This window comes from Littorina saxatilis, linkage group LG10, assembly GCF_037325665.1.
Source record: "Littorina saxatilis isolate snail1 linkage group LG10, US_GU_Lsax_2.0, whole genome shotgun sequence".
Classification (NCBI taxonomy): domain Eukaryota; kingdom Metazoa; phylum Mollusca; class Gastropoda; order Littorinimorpha; family Littorinidae; genus Littorina; species Littorina saxatilis.
Genome location: NC_090254.1, coordinates 8419876 through 8429044, shown reverse-complemented (window position 1 = coordinate 8429044; position 9169 = coordinate 8419876). Strand labels below are relative to the sequence as shown.

The following is a 9169-nucleotide window of genomic DNA, read 5'->3' as shown; positions in this document are numbered from 1 at the left end:
CTTATGTGTTTGAGGTGATGTGCATGGGTATGAATGTTGAATGAGTCCGTCAAAGATACCCTCCATGTCGCCTTACAGTGGAACCTACCATTAAAATTATACCACCTTAAATTACCTTGCTCTTTCAAATGTACTGCTTAAACTTCTTGAACATGCAACTCTTGCTGTCTACCATAAAGACCATCAGGTCAACAACATACTCGTGAATGTTTTGTTTAGGTCTATAATTAAACATTTCAGAAAATATCCTTTTTTTATATATTTTTTTTATTCGGAAGCATACTAACTTTATTTGAAACTACTTCGACAGATATAGTTTTGCAGGTTGACGGGAGGTGAGTTAAGAAAGAAATTCAATCCATATGTCGCTCAGCACAGAAAGCATAAACGATTAACATGAGTAGGCTAGAAATGAACTTGTACTTGTTTTCATAATCTGTCAAAGACACTTTCTCGTTTTTTGCAAAGCTAGAATAAGGCACTCATTTTCAAAACAAAAATCGTACGATGAATGGCACGTTGGTTTTCTCCTGTGGTGATTCTGGACGGTAGGAACAGGACTGGTCAACAGTTGCGTTGTGATCACGGAGAACCGGGAAATCTGGAATGGTCACGGTGTCAGTGTCTAGTGGCCTGTTCTGACCAGTGGCCGTGAGTGATGATGAAAGGTCTGGAAGTAAAAGAAGAGAGAAAATGAGTGTGAGTATAAATCAATTCGAAAGTATGCTTCTGATCTATACAGTACACTGAACATTTAGACACCCTCTGGAAGTCGTCTGGATGTGTATCCATGTTGTAGCAATTAGACTGGTTTTGCGTCTCTCAGTCAACGCAGAAAGATTAATTCCCTGCACAATTCGTAATCTTCTTGTCTCTAGCATGCAGGTGTCTGTTTACCTTACCGGTTGCACATCCACCAACAATTTAGATCTGGTAAAAATAGCATTAAACCATGATTCCAGCAAACGCTGCCAATTTCATGAATTGATATCAGGGGATAGTTTGCGACTGAATAGAATAGATAACGTGACACACGCATTGTCTTACGTGTCCACAACCCTGACTACTTTTTACTCTTACTCTTAGCTCAGCTCAGACCGTTCTGTAACTCTGTAGATCTAGCCTGTGGCGCATCTGTACTCCAGCGAATATCAGCTGGACCCAGACACACTGTTCTGCACCAATTCGTATTCGCTGCGCAGCAAAACAATGTTTACGTATGCATGAAAATAAAAGCATGTACTCTGACCTTCAACGCATTCCTTCTTGTGAGATAATCCGCTGTTCGTATGTCACCTCGGAGTTTCGATGGCTCGTAATACTGCCCTCTCCGGACTTTTATGAAGGGAAGACACTGCCAGTGGTCAAAACATTTGTTTCAGGGATGAAACGCCAACTTTTGTGCTGCAGAAAAATGGCGAAATCTGTGTCCAGAAAGTGCCCGACACTTTGAAATCTGCACGCTTGTGCTGCACACATCTCTTCCATTTCCACAAGAGACTGAGTTTTATGAGGGAAAGTGTGCTATGAAATGCCTGGGGACATTGACGAGTTGTTGCAGTTTGCGGCTGCTCTCCACCGAGGCATTCTTTTCGGGCATACAGTGGTGACTTTTCTGTGTGAAAATCAAGCTGGTACTAGTGGTAGAATCAACACAATAACTTGTGACGTCACAGTGCACCGACGTCACAGTGCACCGAAAACCACGTGACCACTACTTGACCCCAGGCGACTTGTCTTGGTTAGCCCCGCAACACTAAATCTTCAACTACAACAACAACAATTTTTTTTCAATTTTTAAAATATTTTTCCAGAGATGTTTGTAACATTTGGCATTCGATTTTCAAGTTTTGGGGCATATTTAAAAACCTTGGACTTTTCCTTTAATGACATGCCCCCAACTCAAACCAGTCAGAGACAAAGTGTGGCCAGCATCAGTCCCTCTCCGCACCAAACTCTATGGGAGCAGACAAGACCTGTAGTGGAATGCATGAATGGAGACTATTATAGTTAGCAACTAAACGTAGGTTCGAACTACGCAGTTCGTAACTAAAGATTTAGTCAGTCTGCAATGCATGAGAGCGAACTTGGTCGAGACTACTTAGTTACCAGCTAAAAGAGTAGGTCATAACTTTCAAGTGACGTCACGGGGAATCCCCGTCACTGCGCAGGCGCGGTGAACTCTTCACCTTCGAAAGTGGTAAACAAACCAGCATGGGATTGGGAGCATGGTAACAGTGCGAACTTGAGTGGTTGATCGATGCAATATTATTTTGGCGAGCAAACAAGACAAACATAAGCAGAACGCAAATGTTTCTCTCAGTTCTTCCGCACATTACGAGAGCTAAAACTGCCCGACCGGGGAGATGTACGCAGCATATAGGCTGAGTCAGTGTCGTCGAAGATTTGAGTGATGGCTCAGTCGGTATGTACTGGGAAAAAGTCCGTGTCCCTCATACTGATTGTGCATTTTAAAGCAAAGCTGGAACTTTGTAACAGACAATGATGTATGGATGTATTTAAGTTTGTGTTTCAATTTATGGGAGCGAAACTGACATTTCTGAACTGAAAAAAGTCGTGTTTTGTGGAGTTTAGAGTTGTCAGTAGAGACCGAGTAATCGTTGAAGAGAAATAATTGCATGGTTCACCGATGGAGAGTTAAACGACCATAAAACCGCACCACAGGTATGTCACGAAGCTGTCTAAGTTCTACACTATACAACAAAAGAAAATTGAATGAGGGAATCAAGACAATAGATCAACTCTCTCTCTTTCTTTCTCTCAGTCTCTATCTCTCTCTCTCTCTCTCTCTCACACACACAGGCATACGCACACACTAACACACACACACACACACACACACACACACATACACTCACTCTCTCCCTCTCTCTCTAAACCGCTAAGAGGGAGGGACAAAGTTGAGAACAAGAGTGCCAGATAAAGGAAGGAATGTAATTTGGAGCGATCATTAAACAAATTAAGAAACAAGCAAGTTAGCAAGCAAATCCTTGAAAATGTGTGATGTCATACAAAAGGAGCCAACAATGTTTTGGCCTGGTGTTCTACTTACAAAATAAACTAGTAAAAGAATTGTGAGATGTAAAGAGAAAAGATTAACTGGAAACACTACCGAATTACAAGACATCATCAGTGATTTGAATCATGCACTTATGATTTTCTTCCTTTTTTCCAGATCGGGTAGAATACTTTATGTCAGTGACATATTTAAATGATTGCAATTTTGTGCTGGTCTTTAACATGAATAATTAGATACAATGAATACATTATTCAATGAGTAGGAAGTGACAATATTTTAATGTGTATGATCTTGTTTGATGAATGCCGCAAACACTCTGAGAAGTTCTTCTAAGCAAGCAAAGAAACAGAGGTAATGAAGTTGGATACTGAGATGACTATATTTTGTAACTTAGACACTCTGTCTATAAGGAAGCTAGCTGTTGCTTGAACATCATTTGAAAATTAATCTGCGCCAGTTTAAATGCATTGCTTCGGTATGGTAGAGCTGATCATCAAAATGCATCTCATGTGTGAAATTTTAGCTTTGATGTTGCACTGACTTCAGAAGACTAACCTGTTTCGTGAGTAAAAACTGCAAACATTTCAAGCTGACAAGAACAGAACGATGTTAAAATATAAGATATGATAAGGGAAATGTGAAGGCTAAATTAAACAAAGAATGAAATTGTAACCCACTCTGTAGAAGTGGTGCGTTTTGCTGCATTGATCATCTTTTATTCTTTCATGTGTTCTTTTGAGTTTCCGACAACATTTGTTGTGTCATTGCGTATGAACGTTTTAATTTAAATGATGATAAACAATGATTGCATATTTTGTGTAAACGATTTCGCTCAACGTCTCAGATGTGGCATGCAGGCTTCACGTGGAATAAAACCATTCCTCCACTTTAACATATACCAGCTGTCAAAAACACGTGTGTTTACTTTGAAGTGTTGGAATGTTTGATCAATTAATTTGTTTAACTTCTACTGGCATCAATCCGCAAAATGTATTCATTCAAACATTCCAACTTTGCACATGACCCAGTCAGAATGTAAATGTTTGGTATGTATCAAAGTGTATAGATGGCCTAACCTCATGTAAGAGCCCATGCAGATATAAAATAGTAAGCCAAACTTGGCGTTTGCAAGAAGAACGGTGCCTTGAAACTGACAGCAGCAACAACAATTTAATTATCCACAATCACAGTGTCACTCAGCTTTTCACCCCATCCAAACCACCAGCCATCCTCTCACTAAAAACCAAAACAAACTCCCCAAAACACACACACACACACACACATTAAAACACAGAGAATCATGAGATTTGTTTGTTTGTTTATTCATCCTGTAGAATGTTTCTTTAGCCACTGAGCCAACTATAATACTCGTCATAAAAAGTAGGCAGATCCGTTTGAGGGCAAATCTTTATGATGAGGCCGTTTATTAAAAAAACCAAATACAGGTTGACCCAAAAACAATGCAACCCACAACAAGTTAATAACCTACATTTGTGGACATAAACTTCAGCCTATGCATGACCCTTCTACAAAGTGACAATTTTGAAGATCAAATAGGCTGACTTTTGTGCAATTTTAAATTAAGTTCCCAATTTTGGGGATCGACTCAACGGTACGGGTTTTAAAATTGAGCGGTAGCCAAACTTGCCCGATCTAAGCGCTCAAGATTGTAACATTCGGGGCAATTCGAATCACAAAAGTATACCTTAATCAACATTCAGACCTGGGAATCCCTGTTTTGGACTTGGTGTATTTTTTTTTTTAAATGAGCGTACTCCACATTTAAACATGCTTCACACGCGTCTGTCTATGAGTATATAACTGCTTTCTTCAGGTCACCGATGATCTAGGGGGTGTATACTCAGACATTCAGATAATATAAAAGCTAAAAGTCTGGAGGGTTTAAATTAAGTAAGTATTGATACCGTTCATGGTCAAACTTCGTTTTAGTGAATCGACCGCCGAATTTGGAATTTATTTTTTGAAATAGAGCGCAAAAGTCAGACCATTTGACCAGTTACATTTGATCTACAAAATGTCCACTTTGTGGAAGGGTCATGCACTGGCTGCGGTTTATGTACCTTAAAAATAAAGTGATTCGGTCAACAGATGTAGAAGTTATTAGCATTGTTTTAGTGTTACATTTTTTTGGTTTATCCTGTATATGACTGAAAAAAGCCATTCATTCCCCAAACCTATTCAGAAAGCAGATTGGGTTTATATGACATAGTGTTTATGCAGTGGAACATACAACACAGACACCCTGCAAAATCAAATTCGCAAAATCAATGTTCCCGCGTTAAAATTGACAAAAAATCAGAACTGCCAAAACAAAACATCTTCTGCACGTCAATAGAAAAAACAATCAAATCTGCATCCAAATCAGTCAGTTTTGTTCACATATCTGGTCTAACACTGACATTAAGGCATGTTGATTTGTGTAGGTGTCATTCCTCTGAGAAGCTGTAAAAGGCAGTTTTAGTGGGTAATGAGACAAAAACCGGTACGTTTTCGTAACTCCTCAACGCATTGCCTTCAACGTTGCGGTGATTTGTGCTAACAGTAGTAACACATGTGGGAAAGTTCATACGGATTTTAAAGTCATTTGAGACATTAGTCTGCTGTTAATTGACATGCCAGAAAGAGTTCTTAAATTGATAGTAGGTCTTCGCTGACTCATTGAAAAACAATTAATTTGTTGTTATCTTCAAGAACAATAACAGATGCGCCACACAATTAAATTTCATGTACATATTTTATCAGACATTGGCGGTATGAGGATTTCAACGCGAACATTAATATTTTGCCTCATTCAGAGCGCTGAGCGCAAATGTAGGCCTACGCCTAGAAAAGCTCACGGCTGACACGCTTAACTGATCATGGCTCTTGAAAGAGCATTTTCCAAGAATGTGTGTGTGCGTACAAGTGCGCTGTGAACAGTTATAGTTGAAAATGTATGAAATTAAAGGTAAATTGAAGCTTTCATTTTTCTTAATGCATGCTAATTTTTTTTACAAATTCAGTTCATTGGACAGGGTACATTTTTATTTTTAAAATTCGTTCTGGCATGTCGCGCAACAGCAGAACTAATATCTCACATGACTTGAGATTCCGTGTGTACTTAACGACATGTGTTAGCCCAAATCACTGACAAGTTTTAAGACAATGCGTTGAGGAGTTCTGAAATGTACCATTTTTGGTCTCATTACCCGCTAAAACGACTTCAAAAACTGAGAGGATTGACAACTACACGCTCAGCATGCCATAGCGTTCATGTTAGACAAGATATATGTGAACAAAACGGACTGTTTTGGATAAAGATTTGATTGTTCTGTCTAATGACATGCAAAACATGTTTCGGTTTAGTTGTTCTGATTTGTGTTGTTGATTTTAACACGGGAAGCTCAAGTTGATTTTGTGAATTTGATTTGTGGGAGGGGGGGGGGGGGGGGGGTCTGTGTTGCAGGTTTCACTGCATAGACACTACGTCATGAAAACCCAATTTTGTTTCTGAATAAAGTAGGGAAATTAATGGCCTTTTCAGTCATATACTTGGTTTTTCAATCAACAGCCTCATCAGTAAGATCTGCCCTCAAACGCATCTGCCTACTTTTTATGACGGGTAGTGTAGAAACCACTGCAAGCATTCTCAGCCGAATCAGATGGAAATGCACAGAATTGTGATGGTACTCTGAATTTGAACATCGTCCCCAGCGAACCCAGGAACCAAGGTGCAAACAGCCTTCCCTTAATGTGGCGGTCCTTCCTGAAAAATAAAGAAAACATATAACTGAGCACCTTCAGCATTCACGGGGATGGGTTTTGGTTAGCGAGGGGAGGGTGTGTGTTGGGGGGAGAAGGTGTGTACGTGTTGAGCAGTGTGTGTGTGTGTGTGTGGGGGGGGGGGGGGGGTGAGGAAGCACTTGCTCTTCACATGACCATTGGGATCGGGGATGGTGTGTGTGATATTGTAATCTAAACTATTAAAAAAATCTGTGCGTGTATGAACTTTGTGCTCGGCAGAAATGTTTCTCGATTTTAGTCAAAAACAACTGTGCCCTCAACCCACACACTTTCGCTCTTCAGCATCAACACTATACAGTTTGAGTTTCATTGGGAAATGTGTCTCGATTTCAGTCCAAAACAGAACTTTCAGGATCCAAAGCACTCGCCTGTCAGCCTTTTTATTAAAATACATTCAACCCACCACATTTTCCAGTGATGAAGATTCTGGGGATGTGTGTTGATCCCATTGATTTTGGCCATTTCAGATCTGGCCAGTTGTACATGGGATAGGAACATAACTTCACCCAGACACATAAAATATTGACACCCTGACAGTCAGTGACTGCTTCATGTGCATAGTTGAATTTTGTTTATGAACGAATTTCTCAAAAGTCACTCGCAGAAGTAAAGAAGTAACATTTTTGTTAATCTGAGATTGGTTTCCACAACAAAATCTAACTCTGAGCAGGAAGAAGCCAGGGTGTTGAATGTAGAAGTATCCGAGTGAACAGATTCATTCTTATTCCATGTAAAAGCCTGGCAAGATCTAGGATGGTGAGCCAAGGGAAGAATAACTGTATGTGCCTTTAAAATAATTCCAGTAAATTAGTAATGATTTCATTTTATCTTGCAATTTTGTTTTACTTTCCTGTGCTGCATTAGTTCATTCACACTGTGTAATTTACTTTAAGAATAGTGGCAAAGGATTTGAGAAGAGAAAGAGAACTAAAACCAAGCTTTATATACCATTTTGTATAAATAGTACAAATTGTACTATGCAAGGATACATACAGATGTAAGAATTTATTTTTTACAAAGGCGTAATGTTTTTGTGTCAATAAACTTGCATCTCCTGCCACTACTCTCAGATTCATATGTAACAAGTGTTGACATAGCTGAATGTATCTATCTAGATTGTAAGTGCATCTAATGTGAAACGCAGATCTCTTTACAACACAACGTACAAAAGTCTGCCAAAAACATCTACACAGCTTCAAACTACTATCACCAGTGCCAATTTACATATATCATAAATCAATTTTACAATAACAATTTAATAGGCACAAGCAGGTACTTGGTAGTGGTACAGAAATGTGTGACTTACTCTTCATGGTAGTCTGTAAAGCAGCATGTCCACTCAGTCTGAATCCTCTCCAGAATCCATATATATCTGAAGGCAAGAGCTGTATGAACACTTCATCACACATCATCTCTGGTTTCTTAGGAGGCCTGAAAAAACACACCATAAAATAATTAATTAACAATAAATAATAACTGTATTAAACCACTCGCTCATTGATTCTTTTATTCCCTCTTTCACAATCATAGTTTATACAGCAGCATTTACCTCTGACTCTGTTCATGCAGAGTAAATATCAAGTATTTAAACAGAAAATAAGTCATTGTTGAATAACCCTTCTAAAAATACACAATAGACACACTTTCAGTGGCAGTGATTCAAGTGAAGTCAGTTTCTTTCTTCATTTGTATACACACACAAATTGTTTTGGGCCAGTTAGTGTTACTCTTGGCTTTACACACTTACTATATCAAATTATACATGCATTCAGCTTAGAAAACATACTTCTAATGTTGGGAGTGCAGTGTGAGCCAGGACATTTACAGCAAATAAGGATACACAACAGTTCATTCAGAGATAGATTTGCCATTCACTGCATTATATTGTTAGTTGAATGAGATAGATCTACAGCGATGCTTCAATGCATTAGATTAGCTTTGTTTTAGTGTCTACTGTTCATTGCTCCACCGTGGGAAATTCAGTCAACAGTGCACAGTTCCGAAGAAACCGATGCTGCTGTGCATAATCATTGATGCATTGACGATCGTTCATTGTCAATGTCACTGTCAGAAAAACAACAACTGTATCTTTCATCGTCACCACTACACACTCGTAGGCCTATTTTCCTTTGACACTGAACACGGTTTCGGAGACACTCAGACAGTACTGCCTGGCCCATAGATCTAGATCTACCCTTGCTCTCACTTTCTAACAAATGTATTATTGCAATATAATCTGACACACACTCACACACCGAGGCGCACAAACGAACACACACACCGTGGGACACACAAACTACACGCACACAACGGATGAATCTTGCT

At 39.2% G+C, this 9169-nt stretch overlaps 1 long non-coding RNA gene across 1 annotated transcript in view; it reads right to left on the bottom strand.

Moving 5' to 3' along the window:
* Window positions 1–6496: 6496 nt before the first annotated feature.
* The window catches only part of LOC138979182 (uncharacterized), a 3247-nt gene continuing 574 nt past the window's right edge, over window positions 6497–9169 (bottom strand). Inside the window, exons 2-3 of the long non-coding RNA XR_011459919.1 lie at window positions 8151–8275; window positions 6497–6806 (exon numbers count right to left, since the gene is read on the bottom strand). This is a non-coding gene — a long non-coding RNA (uncharacterized lncRNA). The remainder of the gene's footprint in view (window positions 6807–8150; window positions 8276–9169) is intronic.